This window comes from Tetrao urogallus, assembly GCF_951394365.1.
Source record: "Tetrao urogallus genome assembly, chromosome: 4".
NCBI classification, from domain to species: Eukaryota; Metazoa; Chordata; class Aves; order Galliformes; family Phasianidae; genus Tetrao; species Tetrao urogallus.
The window spans coordinates 52,801,461-52,819,890 of record NC_136817.1 but is presented as its reverse complement, the minus strand read 5'-3'; positions in this window follow the sequence as shown (position 1 = coordinate 52,819,890).

Below are 18,430 nucleotides of genomic sequence, written 5' to 3'. Positions count from 1 at the left end.
CAGCCACCGAGCCTGTCTATAATATTGTGTCTTTGTCAGCAGTTTACTTATGGCTTTCCTGTTTAATTAAACAAGAAACAGTGAGTGGCTGATTCACTGTTATGCATGGTATGTAGGACAAGCTACGCCTGCCACTCTGAATAAAATCTTCTTAATGCACATGATGAAAGCACACATGCATACAGCATATGTGTTTGTGCATAGTTATTGTAAAGAGTTAATTCCTTGCCAAAGTATTTGTAGCTTCTCTTACTTTTTGAACATTCCAACTCCTTATCTTGCATTTTCTTCAGTATATTTGCAGAATTTTTAGTCTGCTTGTTCTGGTTTAAGAATCTCCTGAGCAAGCAGACTGAAAATTCAGTAAACAAGCTGAAGAAAACGTGAGATAAGGAGCTGAAATATCCAGGAGAAACAAGAGCCATTGAACTCAGAAGGCAGAAATAAAATTTCAACATCATGGATTTTACACAGCAAATCACTTCTTAGACTATAAACAAGTTATACTACTGAAATGTTATTTTCTTAACCTGTATGCTAACAAAATAACAATATTAAAATATTAGCATCCACAAAGTGTTGACTTCCTCAGTAGCCATCACTTACTGTTTGCTGTGTATACCTCTTCATTTTATATATCATATTCTCCGCCATTAAGTTTATAATTGTAAGCTACAGTACTTTTCTATTTCTATTGCATCTTAAGGCTGCATAGCAGCTCAATTTACATTGCATCTCCCCGTCTGCAAAAGGAGGCTGAGGTAATTCTGTATAAGCAACTAACAACAGAATAGTTTCTCTTGTCTGTATAATGCTAAATATATACCTCTATATACATCCTCAATTCCAGCACTGGCCAAGGCCTGAAACGACTTCTGAATAATGCATTTATTTCTCAGGGAAGACCATTCTACTTTTAGATCATGCATGAACTTATCACACTGCCCTTTTCTTCACATTTCTTTTGCTGCTTGACGTGTCCTCTAGGCAGACTGTGTGAGATAGACCTTTCTTCTGTGTGATCCTGCCATTTTTGTCAGCCTTCTGACATACTGTCTCTTCTTTGCTTGCACTTACACTGTACCTCAACTGAACCTTGTATTTTGTTGCTGCCTACCTCATCTTGCTCTCACTCAGTTCTCTAATGCTGCCTCGTGTAACAAAATATTCAATGTTGTGAAAAAAGATGGTATGAGAGGGAGTATAAATAGATTTCCATTTAAAATTTTGTGCAACTCACATGAGTAAGAGCTTAGGAGAAGGAAGAGATGCAAACATGTGCTCTGTAGGTGATTTCCAGCCTCCAGGCTGGAATAATGACAAGGACGTTTAGACAGCCTGTTTGACAGACTGGTTCAACAAGTCTCTTTGAATGTATGTAAAGCTTTTGAATCAATCTACGCTTCTTTATTTTTCCCTGATTGCCCTCAATTTTTAAATATTTAATGTTGACTGCAGATAGATCCTGCATTCTTTTCCAGGGCATTTTCTGAAAATGAATGTGTGAAGAAGGCCTTGTCCTGACTTTCTGGATAATTCTTACACTTCTAAATTAAACAACACAAAACAAAAACAACTTCATATTTGATACACTATGCACATTTTCTGCATACTTTCTATGAAAATATTATAGATTATCTTGATCTAGTAGAAGCAGTGAAAGTTATCCCTGCCCATGAGGGAGTGGGGGTTGAACTAGGTAATCGTGCTTCCCAAAACTACTCTTTGTGAGAGGATTAGACAACTTCAAGAACTGGTAGATAGTATTTCTTTAGAAATGCTTTCCAAAGAAAATACTCAATCACAAGAACAGTGGTGCTCTGACGGCAGTTCACTATGTGATTTTCTCTGCTTTTCTTTTCATTTGATAGCTTAATAGAAAATGTTACAATTTCATGATGAAATGTTTACTGAAGCATGTCCAATTGAGGTTATCCTCCCAATGTAAAAAAGTGTGAATCTTACTTTATGAAGATGATATTTTAACTAGAATTTTCGTAATTGTATGTCATATTTCAATCTTTTTACACTACTATAAAAACTATCAGTGCCACTTATTTTACATGTTGAAAATTAATTTAATAAAAATTAAGATAGAACACACTGTGTTCATAGGTGCAGACACATTTGGAACTATAAAGGCTTCATAAATGGATACATCATGCATAAAAAATTAGACTTGTTTTCCCATTACTCATTATAAGGCAGTGTTGTCGAATGGGAATAAACTGGGTTAGAAAACTGCTTTTTCAGCAATTTACCTTCACAGCAGAATTCATCTGCAACAATAACATAAATCATACACAAACATGTTCAGATAGCAAAATTACAGGGAAATTAGATTTTTCTCATTTAAAATGGTATATCACATTTGTAAAACTTCTTCCTTACTTCATAATATTCTGTTGTGACTCCTTTTATTGAAAGTTATTGCAACCTAAGTGGCTTGCTAGCAAAAATTATACACAGAGGGCATTTCTTCTCTGGAAAATGAGTTAGCATTTTAACCTTGTTTTATTTATCTAAGTCTTTTTATAAAAAGTTTTCAGTATGGTCACCTAATTAAACCCAGGAATCATGACACGTATACTTACTTGTATTTTCAAAACAGTAGCAAAAAAAAAAAAAATCAAACTCTAGTTATTTATTGAACAATGACTATAAAGATGGCGTTTAAAGATGTATTCCTCTTACTAAGGAGTAAGAAGTTGCCGATGATATCCTGGGCTTCATCTGAAGAGCAGTGAGCAGGGACAGGGAGGTGATTGTCCCTTTCTACTCTGCCCTCATGAGGCCCCCCCATCTGGGGGCTAGATCTGAGGCTCCCAGTACAGGAAAGATGTTGGAGAGGGTCCAGAGGAGGGCTACAAGGATGATAAGAGGGCTGGAACAGCTCCCCTATGAAGACAGGCTGAGGAGAATCTCCCCATGCCGGGAACAATCTTTGGTTTGTGTTATTCCCTGAACCATAATTTGACATTTTTTTGAAGGTTGCCATTGTCCATATGAGCAGAGGAACAGACTGTTCTGTAACTGAGACCCAAGTCCCTGTCAGTTTGCTAGTGTAGCTACTTTAGGAAAAGCATCCTGATCTGTCTTCTGAATATAAAATATAGATGTGAAATTGGAAGCTTTCTACTCAGATTTTTTTTCTTGGAGGACAAAGATTCCTGAATGACTTTTGCATTTTGACTACTGATTCTTAAAATATAAATAAGCTGGACCCAAGGTATGCAATAGAAAGCTATTCTGACTTGCAGTCTGAGAATATCTTAATGTCTGGCAATGTCTTGCCTGATATTTGGTTATACATCTGCTGGCTGTTTATACTTCCACTTATGCATCTTTTCTACTCAGTGGCTCTGTCTCAGATGTACAGACTAAGGAATATCCTTTCCCCTCTGCCCATGACTTGCCAGCTCTTCAAGGCAGACCATAATCTTGCAATACAAGATGTCTTCCTTGAGACATCAGAGATGCCTTGAGACCCTTCTGAAACTGAGGGGAGCCCAGAATACGCATTATTTACACTCAGAGGGCATTTAAGAGTAAAAGGAATTAATTGCAAAAAATATGGGTTCTGGCCACTACCAAGATGGGCTTTTAAGTAATAAAAGGAATTCTGGACTGTGAATCCCAACCTCAACTTCTTTTTTTGAATCCAGACAGGGACAGGCTATCAGCCATCCCCCTTTTTTTTTCTGTATACAATGAGACCTGGCTCAGGTGTCCTCTCAGGCACTGAACTGTTTTAGGGAGTGTTCCCATTTAAGTATTTTAGTGACTTATATGGCCATTTAGATTACCAAAACTTCTATTCTGGAAAGAAAGTACATAATATTGTTCATGAGAACATTTGGACATTACTAAAGATACATTAATATTTTAACATTTAAAGTCTCTTTAAGGTATTGCACAACAATACTAAAATCTTCTATTCTACTTAATTCTTTTGGGCCTGAGTCATTCTTATGTGCACAACTACTGCATGCTGTAAACATCCACTGTCAGCAGAACCAACATATCTGAAATTTTACAAAGCATCTCTAGTCTTAACAGCTTAACAGACTACTAGAGAACACAGATGTAAAGTTTACTGAAGTTCAATTGATTACCATCATATGCCAATCTCAGCTGAAAAGGTAAGAAAAGGGGCTTTTGTAAATGTTTGGAAAGGTCTTCCAAGCAGAGTTGGTGAGTATAGCTCCTGTGAAGATATCCTGTTTTTGTCTTTTTGAGATAGAACTGTTATAAATTTATTATAGCACAGATCCATTGTTTTCAAAAGTACGTGTGGGCTTGCAGAAGCTGAGACTCTCAGTGCATAACTTTATGGCTTTTGTACCCACAAAATACCTCAGTGATGAGATAAAATTACTGCTTAACAATTGTGCATTTGTTTTATTTTATTTTTGCACGAATCATTAGACTTCTGTTAGCAAATTTCTCTGGAATATAATTAGAAAAACCCCAGGGAAAAGTGACCAGCTGAGGAAGATATCTTGATTTAAATGAAGCACAAGACCTTTCTGGAGTAGTGAAATAGGACAAGACCAGATAAAATTCATATCAGCCAGGGACAAGTGTACAGGATACAGGCATTTCTCAAAGCTTCCCTATGCCTAGGAAAATCCTCTGGTTGAAGTGCAAGAATTCCTCTACTTCCAACTGCTAAGTCACAAGTTGCATTTATACATTTACTGTAAAGAACTGAAAGGTGAGAAGGGTCCCATAAGTGAAAGTAAAAAGGGAAGAAGGCTTCATAGTGACTTAGAATAAGGGAGGTGAAGGGGAATAGTTAGAAGTATTTTATAGAAGCAAGAATGTAGAGCTTGTTAGAAAATAAGGGATGGCAGACACTGGGTCTGGGATAGCGAGGGTGATGAAGACCATAAGGATAAGGGTTTGAGAACAGCGCGAGGACATTTGGGAGGGAGGTGATTAGATGTCCAGAGGGCAAGAAGAAACCGGTTTGGGGGGATGCCCCCCCAAAAGGTCAGAAGTTTACAGCAAGAAAGGTCAGAAGCCTTCGCGAGGAAGACTGACTACGCACGTGCAAGAGGGGAGGGTCTGCATGCTAACGAACTCTGGCGGGTGTAATGAATATGTATTCGAATTCCAGAAAAACTATTGATTATGTATTAGTTTGGCCTATATCTGTAGCACGATTTTTCCTGACGGTGTGCAAGTTAGGTGGATCTATCCCCCTTGCACCCAGTGTCTGTGCAGCACTGAATAAACCATACCTACATCAGAAGTAGCACAAATATCCTCTCCTTTGTGGATGAAATGGGGCAAGACATTAAAAGAGAAAGTTTCCCAATGACTTGCTGAGTGTTACTCAGCTGTAGACATCAAGCTGAATGTGAGGGGAGCTGCAGGAGAAAAAATAGTAAACGAGGCTTTACTTTAGAATTATTGAAAAATATTACTTCACAGGCAGGAAGATTTTAGACAAAGGAATATAGGGCATAGAAAGCCTAACAGGTATTTTACAGCAATTTACTGTGGCAATACTGTCTCTCACCAATAAACTGCAAAGTAAGGGGAAAGCTTGCTCCCTCTGAACCTTATAAAATCTTCCCTGTAATAGACAGATTGCTTGAAAAATTGCAAAGATTTTGCCTGAGGAAAGCCCTGGATGAAATTTTCTTTATTTTCTTCTTTCTATATTTTTTAAAAAATCATTTTTTCTTTTTTTTTTTTTTCCTTTTGTGAAATTAATTTTTAAAAGATTTCAAGATACTGCATTTACAATACCAGCTATTTAGATACTGAGTATTGAATCATTTTTATTTGTTTGGATAGCCTTGAAACTAAAGAATTAGCATGGGAAAATGTTGGTGTCCACCTTTTCATTCAAACTGAATGAAGGATGAGTGAATCAAGGAATATTATAAAAAAACCCACAACATTGCATTGTCATTCTTATCATACTGTTATTGGACTTAAATTCATTACTACAAGAATTTGGAGAGAAGTTGCAGATTCTGAATTGAAAATATAAAACTGACTACATGGTGATTTAGTTTGTTTCACTGGTCGTTATTTATGGTGGCTGAAATAAGAAACAAGCCAGTTTTAATAAGTGAACAGAAGTGTTACACACAGGCTTCATCTCAGGTTGTGGAATTAATGTATAGATTTAGAGCTAATTGTTGTCAGAACACAATGACAACTAAAAGTGTCTAAAATTCCAGATAATGGAGTCAGAGACTCTTTGTTTTTGTTTTAGTACTATCTCCAGGATACTTGTTTTCCTGCCTGCACAACAATAATAATTGGTAAAGAAGCTGCTTAAATTAGGACCCATGGTTAAGTTCCCTCAAGCAGAGATAATAGATCTCCTGCTTCCTGACAACCTGACCTTACTTTTAATTATTAATTCTAAGGACTGCCTCCTTACTCTTTTTTCATCTATATCTTTCTTTAAATAAATGTGATTAGAACTGCTGTGCTTTGCACTGAATGTCTCCCCATCACTAAGCAAGAGGGGAGCATATTTAGTATTTGTATGGTTCTGGTTCCCTACACAAGGATGTTGTGCTGAGGGACATGGTTTCGTGGTAAATATTGGTGATAGGCAGACAGTTAGACTGGATGTTCTTGGAGGTCTTTTCCAACCTTGGTGATTGTATGATTCTACGATGTAGAAGAAAGGGGCATCCCTTTCCTGATGTAGGGTCATTTTGGGCATAAGCTAAAGCTGATATTTGGAGATGATGGGAACTCACAAGCTCTACATGGCCCCACCCAGTAAGGTTTAGCTGTCTCTGGAGTAAGAAACAGTAGAATAAATTTGAGTAGGCTTTCCAGGTGATTTTCCTGGACATCTGCAATCTCTCAGATTCCCATGGAGACAGGCTAGAGTTGATCTGTATCCTATCATAGTATCGTTAGCAAAGATATGATTCTGACAGAATGAGATGCATGGAGTGAGAGCTACCTTGTTTGTCTAAAACTTAAAAATCTATGATTTGAACAAATTGTCATTTTATCTTCCAAAGAACACATTACCTCTGCTGTGTGAGATACCCATATGATCTGCACTGTCAGATTTTATTATTATTGTGACAGATACTGCAGCATATAAATTTTAAACTAATGAAAAAAATGTCATCTATCTTTTGGAGGTAAGTGTTCAAAGTACATCAGCTATTCAATTTGATAGATCATTCTTCAGAGAGTTTGAGAAGAATTGCATATTAAAAATACAGCGAAGGAAAACCTCACTTTTATCGAGCTTCACATTTTATAAACTAATTCTGGAGAACTCATGAGAAATCTACTTCTAAAAATGTTTTTTTATAGGAAGTATCTGGGAAAAAAAAAAGGTAAATAAAATATTTCTCTATTAAGTTAAACTTGACTGAATAGAAAATAAGAGATGGTATTAAAACTCACTAGTACTGATTTTCTTCTTATTATAGTCTCCTGAAAATGGGAAAAAGGGAAAGCATAGCTGCAGTTTATTGCTTTCATATTTTTCTGTAGCTGAATTGTACCAACATTTATGATTCTCTAATAAAAAAATGCACAGTTGATCTTTACAGGATAAAGCAGTTGATAATATTACATCAAAATGCTTTATTGGAGACACTTTTTGGAACAATAAACAAACAAACAAACAAACAAAAAAAAAAACAGCTTTGTAGATTCCAAATGCAGTGAAATTTTCCTTTTTTAAAATTATTATTATTATTATTATTTTTAATAAAGGTTTTTCTCCTTCAAGAAAAAATAGTTTGATAGATGAAACTTACTCAAAATAATTTTGGAATTTTTATTTCAAGACACATGAACAGAAGAGCAATAAAGTATTTATGCATGAAATTACCCAGACTCTTTCATTAACACATTCATCAGCATGAGTTTTTCCTATGTTATAGATATTTCATTTAAACACTTTAATCGTTGCTTAAATTATCAACTGATGCTCATTATTCTTGAAGATGAAAGTATCACACTTCTCTTTATGTACTTATGTAACTTGTTACTCTGATCCTTTCTCTTCATGGATGATGCATATTTTTGGAAATTTGTTGGCAAAGTATGAAGTTAACAATAATGTTGTAAAAGATGATGATCAAATTAAAATTCTTAAGATATAACTTCAATGAAAGCTAAATGTATTGTTGCTATGACCTATTTATGAGGACTCAGTAATGTATTAAATGTTTATTTAAATGAATTAATCCCTTCCTCACTTACTGAGAGTTAAAATTTGAGAAATCCATTGATACGTTTGGCATCATTTATCTGACATTTTCCTTTAAAAGAAAATGATTGATTCTTGTGAAAAGGAGGGGAAACAGGAACATTTACTTAATAATAGAATATCCACTCTCATAGTACCATGGAAGGCTCATCCTGCCAGTGAAAGGAGTTATTCAGGCAATGCAGTTTGGGAAAGCAAACTTTGAACATAAATTTTTGATCTCCTTCCAAATTACAGTCACATACTACTTTGGAAGCTAATACTGAATAAGTCAAATTTATAGAAGGAAAGCTGCATGAGCGTGAAAGATACAATACGTCATTATAATAGGGAGTAAGTTCTAACATGAGGGAACTTGTCAGTCTGCAATATCCATGACATTTTAATCATCCCTATAGTCTAATTAAATATGGAAATGAACTTTAGAAATAGCGAACACTTCACAGTTCTGAGCTTGCTATTTCTTTTTTTGTATTTCCTGAAGATTCAAACTGCTCCAGGGGATATAACTCAGTCACTTGTGAGTTATAATTCTTTAACATAAAACAAAGAATAAATGAAAATTAAGGAAAAAGGTCAGCAGATTTTATTTCACATTTCCTACCCTTCTATTATTTTTAAAAAAAGTATTATATTTGTACTACAATAACTTTCTGTTTTAGGATGACAACAAACAGCTGGAATGTTATTTACTTTGATTTCATAATAGAGTTTAGTTCACTTTCAGGTATGAAAAAGACTCAGGATCAAAGGAGCAACTCTACTACCAGATATGACTACATTTATTTTATTTTATTTTATTTTATTTTATTTTATTTTATTTTATTTTATTTTATTTTATTTTTTTCATTTCATTTCATTTCATTTTATGTGGGGCTAGGGAAGAAGGGAAGGTGTAGCATTAAAGAAAATTATTGCTTACGTTAAGCACTGAGGAGTAAAATATTCTTTGTTTCTTCTGAAGAATTATTGGAGATATTTTGGAGCAGAATGAAGTGTATATTTTCGAATGGGAAAATAAGAAAGCATGAAGCTTTCTCCAGGTACTCAAAGTCACATCAGACTTTTGTATTTATGACTTCAGCCACCATTCATTAATTTATATTTTGTTCATCAAAGAGCAGTCAGTGAATATATCTTTATTTTTTTGAAATTTAGGAACTATTTAATCCTTTCAAATGCACTGGATTTAAAACTTCAAGTAAAAGATGCTCAGTTTCTCCATTAAAAAAAAAAGGAAAAAAAAAGGAAAATTCATCCTTATAATGTCAAGCTGCTTAATATGTTTGATTTTATTCTCTTTTGATGTTCTCTAATTTTTCTGCCTCATGTTATAGGTCACACTATGGATTAAGAATACAGCTGTTTGTTACTGAATACTAACTGACAAGCAATTTTCATGATCACTTTTTAATATTGCTACACGTGTGTTATTTTTCTCAGTTTTGACTCAGTTTGTGTTGACTTTTCAAAGCATTTGAATGCTCCTTATCTGTAAATTTTCAAAACTTATATTAAGGAAGTCAATTTATAGCTAGAATGCTCTCAGTTCAAAAAATTCACTTCAAAACCAGAAACAAAAGACTGTTGATATATCTTAATTACAATCTTAACAGGAAAAGGAACTCTATTTCAAATGACCAAGAGAAATTATTAATGACTTCAGAAATTCAAAACTTACTTTGCTCCTTCAAAGTCAAGTGAGAAGTACGAGATAAATGTAACTTCTGCATGGACTTCATGTGATCCTTGGGAGTGAGATGCTTTGGTAGGCCTAACCATCTGAAAGAGACACCTGAACATGCCCATCTGCCCCTTTTTTTTTTTTTTTTTTTTTTTTTTTTTGTCAGCCCTAACAGCTAGATCATGTTGTGTGAAGCATCCCAATCTATTATTTTCCTAACCAGAATGTTGCACATCAGATAGTGAATAAAATGTTAAGCAAAGTAAATTACAAATTTACAAAAAATTGATATGCACAGTCTAGAATCAGCATTATTGTATGTGCTTAAAGATGAGCCTATTAATCTGTGCAGTATGGAGAGACCAACACTGTACCTAGCAAATTGTTAACTATTGTACTAAAAAGTTAAATTTTCTAGCTTGAGAAAAGGATGAAGTAGTGTGGATATTTTCTCTGGCCTTAGAAACAATGAAACACTGTAGTAAGAAAAACAGGGTTTTGTGTTTTTTTTTCAGTTTATAGGACAAAGGCTTGCTCTGAAGTGTGAGATGGGAGGGTTTTCCATAGATTATAACTGTATTTCATTTGAAATCGTAAATAAATATTTTATGCTATATTATGCTGCTTTTTATTTGTATAATTTAAGATTAAATTTGAATTAAATCATGTTTATTTTTTACTACTAATGAAAATTTTAATTTTACTTTGAAAATTTCCTACAATTTGCTAATGATAACTATAGAGGCTAAAGGAAATCTGCTTTTTCTTTTTACTTTTTTTTTTTTTTTTTTTTCCCTTTTTTTCTGGTGAATTTCTAAAGCACAGTATTCTATAAATGAGCAATAGGTTCTCAATGTACATTATTATATCTCCTACAGCTATTTTAAAAGAAAAGCCTACCAGGAAATTCAGTAGTTAGGATATCCAATTTGATGAGTGCACAAAATGCACTAACTAGCACTCATAACTAGCACTACTTCAAATACTAATAAAATGCTGTACTGAAATAGATGTAAAACAGTGCCTGAGAAAAAATGCCTTCCCATCAGTTAAAATATTTACAGTGAGAAAAATAAGTTGTGATAATTGATCTTCAAGTAGTAAACTGCAGCTCACACATTCTTTCTTCTGTTTCCTACCCCAATGAATCTTCCTAATATATCTGTTTATGAGGGCTGCTCTTAAAGTAATGCTTTCTATTTTATTATTTCTATTTATTATTTATATATATTTATTATTTATATTGACCCATGATGTCAGTATGGCAGTACAGGTCGAACCTTTCTGCCACTACTCCATTACAATTTGTTGCAGTGCGGCTAATGACAGCAGAGAGTCAGTCTGACAAAATGGCATCTGAAGCAAAAGTGTATCTCTGAATTCTTCCATGTGGAAAAAATGACAGCCATTGGCACTTGTTGTCACATGCCGATGCTGGTGGAGACAAAACAGTGGATGTGAGTGCAGTGAGGCATTGAGTGGGACGTGTGAGCCTTTGCAAAAGCAACATGGTTACCTCTGCTGGAGCAGATTTTTACACGCTTGGCATTCAGGATCTTGTTCATCCTTAGTGAAATTGCATAAGCAACAGTGGTGACTATGTTGAAAAATAGCATTTTGTAGCAGAGAATTTGCACTATCAAACAGTGTTATTGTGCTCTTTGTGTCTGTTGTAGTTTTTTGTTATAGCAAATAAATAGGAGGTATTAATTTCAGAGTGACATATGTAGATAATTGCAGTGCAGGAGTATTTAGTTATTGAATTCACAGATCCTGGATTTGTGTGTTTTCTTTGTCTGGATGTGCATGTCTCATTGGCTAGGTACTCACATATATTCTGCCAAGCAGTGGGATGATAAAAAACATGGTAGGCAAAATTTAAGCAGATTCATTAGCATCATTGTATTATTAATCTAAAACTCATCCATTGGCAAATCACAAATGAGCTCAGTCAGCAACTCCAGTTGAATGATGGTAAAATGTCTGTAATAAATAATTCAGCTATGCATGTTTTCTATTTTACAGATAATTTTAAGATGCTTTGCAAAACATTTTTCCTAGAAAACATCTCAACAACAAATGTTTGGGAGTAAGGAAAATAATTTTTTTCTATCTCTATAGCAGTAATGATAAGATTTTTTCTCAGCAGTGTGAAAGAGAAAGCTGCATCCATGGACACTTTCAGAATAGTTTTCTTGATCAGATAATGAAAAGCAAAGCTGAGAGCACAGTTATGTTGCCAAGTCTTTTAACTTCTCAATTCTCAACAATGTTTTCTGCAGAACTAAGATATATGCATGTCCTTAAACATTTAATATAAGCCTGGGATATGTAACATATATATCACAAACAGGCATGTTATTTGCTATTGTTCCTCTTTTTAGAGTAGAAGATTTTAATATCACTATAGGCTAAATACTTCTTTTGCATTCATATGAATTTGAGTTTCCCATGAAAATAAATAATGTTAGAGGAAGGTAGAACATTTAATTTCAAATTCAGAGGCTTTTGTTAATTTGTGTCATAACTGTAATGTTATTTAAATCTAAGGTTATACTTAATTATAGATATGGCAGTATTTTTGACAGTTTGGCCTCTTTAATGGATTATCTTTTCTCATTTAAATATAAACAGTAGGAATAACAAGAACAAAAATATATCTACAAATTTAACAAGCTTCTTTTTATATGTTTAATAACTATCTTTGAAGAAGAATACACACCATGTTGAGCTTTAAAAAACTGACAATATTTATTAAGCCACAAAAGAGCTTATGTAGCTTTGTGATTATGGACAGGAAAGAATATTAAAAAAGGCAAAGTTAGCAAAAAAAAAAAAAAAAAAAAAAAAAAAAAGCTTTAAAGTAAGCAGAAATTACATGTCAGTCATAGACATTAAAGCTGGCTGTTTTTAAACTCCAACTGCTAAGCCCTGGGCATGAAACAAGAAAATGATGAGGTAGGCTGAAAGAAAAGCACACAAATGCTAATGTTTAGAACCTTACCTAAAGTTAAAAATACGAATGCTTGCTTTAAGGAAAAAGTTTCAAATAAAATAAAAGGGTCTATCATGTGTGTCTGTATGAATATAAATATGCTGAAATCTACACATGCAGAATCTATTAAAGGCAGACTTTTTCTTTTGGGAAACATTCATTCCGTATGATTTAGAGAAAACTGAAATTTCATGTTTTCTGTTACAGAAGTGCAGAAATTAGTCTTTTTTTTAATTGAATAAAAACATGTGGTTTATTTAGGACAGAAAAAATCTTGACGCTGTTCTGATGTAAGGCTGTCACCATGGAATAAAATAGAAATAGCATTAACTGGATTTTCTGCTTTTATGAGTGCTTGCTATGACAAATTGGAGCCTTTTGTGAACAGATCTGCACTAGTACATAGACTGAAAATGTATATTAGAACTGTTATCGAACGTTGCATTTTAAATTATTCCAATTAGGAAAGCTCATCTTCATTTCCTTGCCTATGGAGTTCTATATGTTTATATATATATATTTTCTTTTAAATGTGGACCTACAGAATTGTGTGTAATAACAAAGTACTAGGCTGAATTAATGCTGAAATAAGTGTGATCCCTTAATTTCTACTATATTTATCTGTAAGATAAAACAACATTTGTAAAGATTAGAAAATAGATGTCTGAGTCAAAACATTAAACATTTAAGTTTAATATTTACTAATGTTTCTACTGCTCTTTCTTAGCCCACAGTCCCTTTACATACTTCCTTAAACTTCAGGAAACAGAAGCACACAGGAAGCAGTAAAGGAGCAAGTGTTCTCCAAACTCATCATGTATTTCTTGTTGAAGATGTGAATAAACTACCCACATTTCTTTTTTTCTTTTTTTTTTTTAATATTCCCCTCTCTGACTTCTCTACTCTGCAGATCTTTCTGTACCTCAGTTGGTGCAGCTGAGTTGCAACGAGTGGTTTTAGGCTGTCTCTGACAAAGGGAAGAGCCTTTTCACCACTTAAAGGAATCACAGAATCAAAGAATCATAGGGGTAGGAAGGGAACTCAGGAGATCATCTTGTCCAACCCTCCTGCTCAAGCAGGTATCCCAGAGTGGGTAACACAGGAAAGCATACAAGTGCATGTTTAATATCTCCAGAGAAGGAGACTCCACCAGCACTCTGGAGAGTTTGTTCCAGTGTTCTGTCACCCTCAAAGTAAAGAAGTTTTTCATCATGTTAGTATCGATCTTCTTATGTTCCATTTTGTGCCCATTGTCCCTCATTTTGCTTTTGATCACCACTGAAAACAGCCTTGCCCAATCCTTTTGACACCTGCCCTGTTTAGATTTATATGCATTGGTATGATTTCCCCTCAGTCTTCCCTTCTGCAAGCTAAACAATTCCAAGCCTTTTGTCTTAAGGGAGATGCTCCAGGACTTTAATCATCTTTGTGGCCCTCTGCTGGACACTGTCTAAAAGTTCCCTGCCGTTTTGAACTGATGAGCCCAGAGCTGGACATAGCACTCCAAATATGACCTCACCAGAGCAGAATAAAAGAGGATGACACCTCCCTTGACCTGCTGGCTATTTTTAACGCACCTCAGGATACCATTGGCCTTGTTGGGCACAAAGGCACACTGCTGGCTCATGGCCAACCTGTTGTCCACAAGGAACACCTAGGTCCTTCTCTGAAGAGTTCATTTCCAGCCAAGAGTTCCCTTCCCTAATCTGTACTGATTCATGTGGTCATTCCTCCCCAGGCATACCCTTGAACTTGCCCTTGTTGAACCTCATGAGGTTCCTCTCTGATTAACTATGTAGTCTGTTCAGGTCTTGCTGAATGGCAGCACAGCTTTCTGGTGTGTCAGTCACTCCTCTCAGCTTTGTATCACCAGCAAACTTTCTGAGGGCATTCTACCTCTTCATCACACTCTGCCTGATTAAATTTTCTAACTCTACCATTATGAAAAGGAATTAGGATCTTTGAATTATTCTTTCACAAACAGGTAAATAAATGGCATACTTTTTGCAACATGTAGATCTATTTTTGGTTTCCTGGTGTACTTGTTCGTATTAAATCTACATTCAAATTAAAAATTTGGCAATCAGAAAAATATTTGAACAGTTAGGAGACTCATTTATGGTAGAATAGTTAATAATTCAAGACTCTTCTGAACATATTTGTGTGCATGAAGATTTTTTTTTTTTTAAATATGTATTCAGAAGCAAAATAAATTAGAGTATGTAAGCAGTCAAGGATAATACACTGTCCAGAAGTATTTCCTCACAATATTACAAGAAAACTTTTCAACAATAACATCTGGCCCTTTAGACTGAATTTTACCTAGAAAACTTGAATAAAAACAACTGAATTTGATCTAACAGTAAGACAACAAAATATGTGACTATTGCAGATAAAGTGCAGCAAAACTGCTCATCTTAAACCTTCAAAGTGACTGGGAGCAGTGCTAGCTTGTGAATGAAATGTTGCAGGCAAATGTAATTCTGTAAACTACAAGCAAAGCAGTTCCAGGAAAGTTGGAATAACAGAATGATCTTCTATAATCTGAAAAGAAATACCATTATAATCAATAATCAATACCTTTTTGATAAAAGGGAATGAAAGAGAAGAAATAGAACATGCTGTCATCTGTGTAAAAAAGAGGCACTTTTATCTTTACGAAAAATCAGGAAAACAATAGGGAACATTCAAAGTTCCAGCATGCATGTCCTTCCATGATCCAAAATCAGTTTAAAGACCATCAGAAGCAGAAGGTCTAACCACACACTGCAGAACTTATGTATCTTGAATTCCTGCTATCAGACTCACCAAAGTGATGTGACCATTGTATTTTCCAGCTTATGGTCCTACAGTATCACGGGGTTTTTGCCACTGACATGAGAAACAGAGCACTGACACATTTGTTTTTAGAATAAAAAAGCTAAGTTCTTTTTTAGGAAGCACTGTGCCCTAAAATTTATATATATATATATATAATTATATATATATATGTAAGTTTGATAGGTTTTGCCACAAAACAGAACCTCAGGGATTTCAGATTCCTTAATAAAGAACAGAATACCACGAGCTAAGCTATCATGCAGTAAATACAAGTAGCTGTTTTGAAAATGACAATTACCATATCCAGGCAGTTTGGTTGTTCTGTGCTCCAAGCTCTTGCTTCCAGCAGGATAGAAGCCGCTGCAGAGGTATATAGCATGTAGTACGTACATGGAAGAAGTGAATCTCACTGTACATGTCCTGTATCACTGCAAATGGGCTGTGTACACCACTGGAACTGTGTAAACTTGGATACAGATGGAAAATTTCACTCTCACAGATCAAGTTTTACAAGCTTTCTGAAGGTTATGTTTCAGCTTTCGAGTTTTCATCAGAAAATACATTTCACTCAGTAAAGGTAAAGGCTAATCTTAAAATAATTTCAAATTTGTGCACTGAATACTTACAATGAAATTTGTTCACATTTAAATACAACAAAAACATTCATAAAACAAAGAAATGGAAACTAAGCAATGGGTCAATCAAGGTTAAGGGCTGTAACTCTGAAAGACTGAAAATGTAGACCTAAAGTACTAGTGAAGAGGTCTATGAAAATAGAACAAGAAGTTTAAATTTTTTTTTAAAGGAAAAACAATAGCAGAATTATCATATCTATCATATCTATCACTCAATATCTATCATATCTATCTCTCATATAGAAGTAAGAGAAAATTATTTACTGAACACAAACTCCTGTACTACACTTTGCCAGAGCCTTGTTTTCTGACCACAAAACCAAAGGATTATTCTTGTCACAGTTTTATTAAAGACTCTTATCTATTAAATCCCTGTGCCTCCACTCCACATCCAGTACATTTTTTTGAGAAGAGTAGTGGATAGCAAGAACAAAACTGTGCCACTGACTCTTTTAACCATTGAAACATATTAATTCCTTACCATTATTTGCTTTGCTATAGAATTAGTGTTAAAGGTTAACTGTGTTGGAAGTTAGTTACTGCAAATACTACTTGATGCCAGACTTAATACTTTATTGTAACCTTCGATTCAAACCCATTCTGTTCTTAGAAATGGTTAAACCTTATTTTCAAAAATGACCGAAGGCATTAGGGAACTTAGGTTTGGCTATCTGTGGTGTGCCAGCTCTCTAACTTTTTTTCTTCTCAGAAATAGGCTTTTCCAGATCTTTTCTTTAATTGTATTTGGAAACTCAGCTTGCTGAGTGTTGTACTGTGCTAGATATCTGTAGAAAAGCTTCACATTGAGATCACAACCCCAAACCAAGTTGCTTACAATGCAAAAAATAAGTGATATAATTGAGAGCTTAAGCAAGAAATAGGAAAGAGGGGAGACAAATAAAAACTGATCTGAACACTGTATGTTGGAAACAGGCTGTATGAGAATTTGATCACTGAATCTGAACATAGAACAGAGCTTAAAGGAAACAAACTAGTGGTCCACGTTTTTAACAGAAAAACAAAACAAAGCAAAACAAAACAACGACCCTACATGTTCCATAAACAAAACCTTTCCTGGATATTCTACAAGTAACTTCTAGAATACACAAAATAGGAACAGGAAACGATTATCTCAAGAAAGTGAAGGGAATCCTCTTTTACCATAAATACCGTTGCTTTTCCCCTTTACTTTTTCTTTTGGTAGGTTTTTCCTCTGAAATAATACTACAGTTTTCTGGAATACATTCACTTGAGTGTCAGCAGCCAGAAACAATGAAATAAAATTATCTGATTATCTGCCTTTCTCTTCATCTATCATGAGAAGAGAAAAGCATGCAAAGAATGAAACGGAAAAAGGAAAATATTTTAATAATTTAATACAGTACGATACTCTCTGTCATTGATGCTTATTCTTCATAAGTTTTGTTTTCTTCCGCTTTAATAGGAAGATGAGGTGTTTTACATGCCTTTTTTTTTTTTTTTTTTTTTTGAATTATATCCCTCTTCAAATAATTGTCAGTCAGCTCTGTTAATCTATTTTCTTTCCCCTCTCAGCATCATCTGCAGTTTGACATTTTCTCTCCTTTTGATTCATACTGGCTGGAAATTTCAATTGTATAGCTTTTCTCTTCAATAATGATTTCAAAAAATATTTTCTGTAGTAATATTTCTCCTTTATTATGGGTTAAATTTTTTTTTTTCAAAATATACTTTGATTCAAAATTTGATGAGTGACATAATGAGAATCCCAAAATTCCCTTTCACTTTTTTTTTAAAACCAATCATTTGGTTTTCTTTGCTTTAGGATTTAGAATTTAAAGCTCAAATACATCATATAGTGGTTTTTTTTTGTTTTTTTTTTAAATGCATCATTTTCTGGTTTGACATGACCAGGATCATCATATAAAACTGTGGTATTGCAGTATTGTACTGAAGACTCATTTGCAGAAATGAGTAATGGTGAGTAATATTAGCAGTTAATGGATCAGAATATTTATTCCCAAATTCTTTTGGATCAGGTTGTCCCAAAGACTAATCTGTTCTTCTTCACATCCATAAGGACCTGGTGGATATGTAAA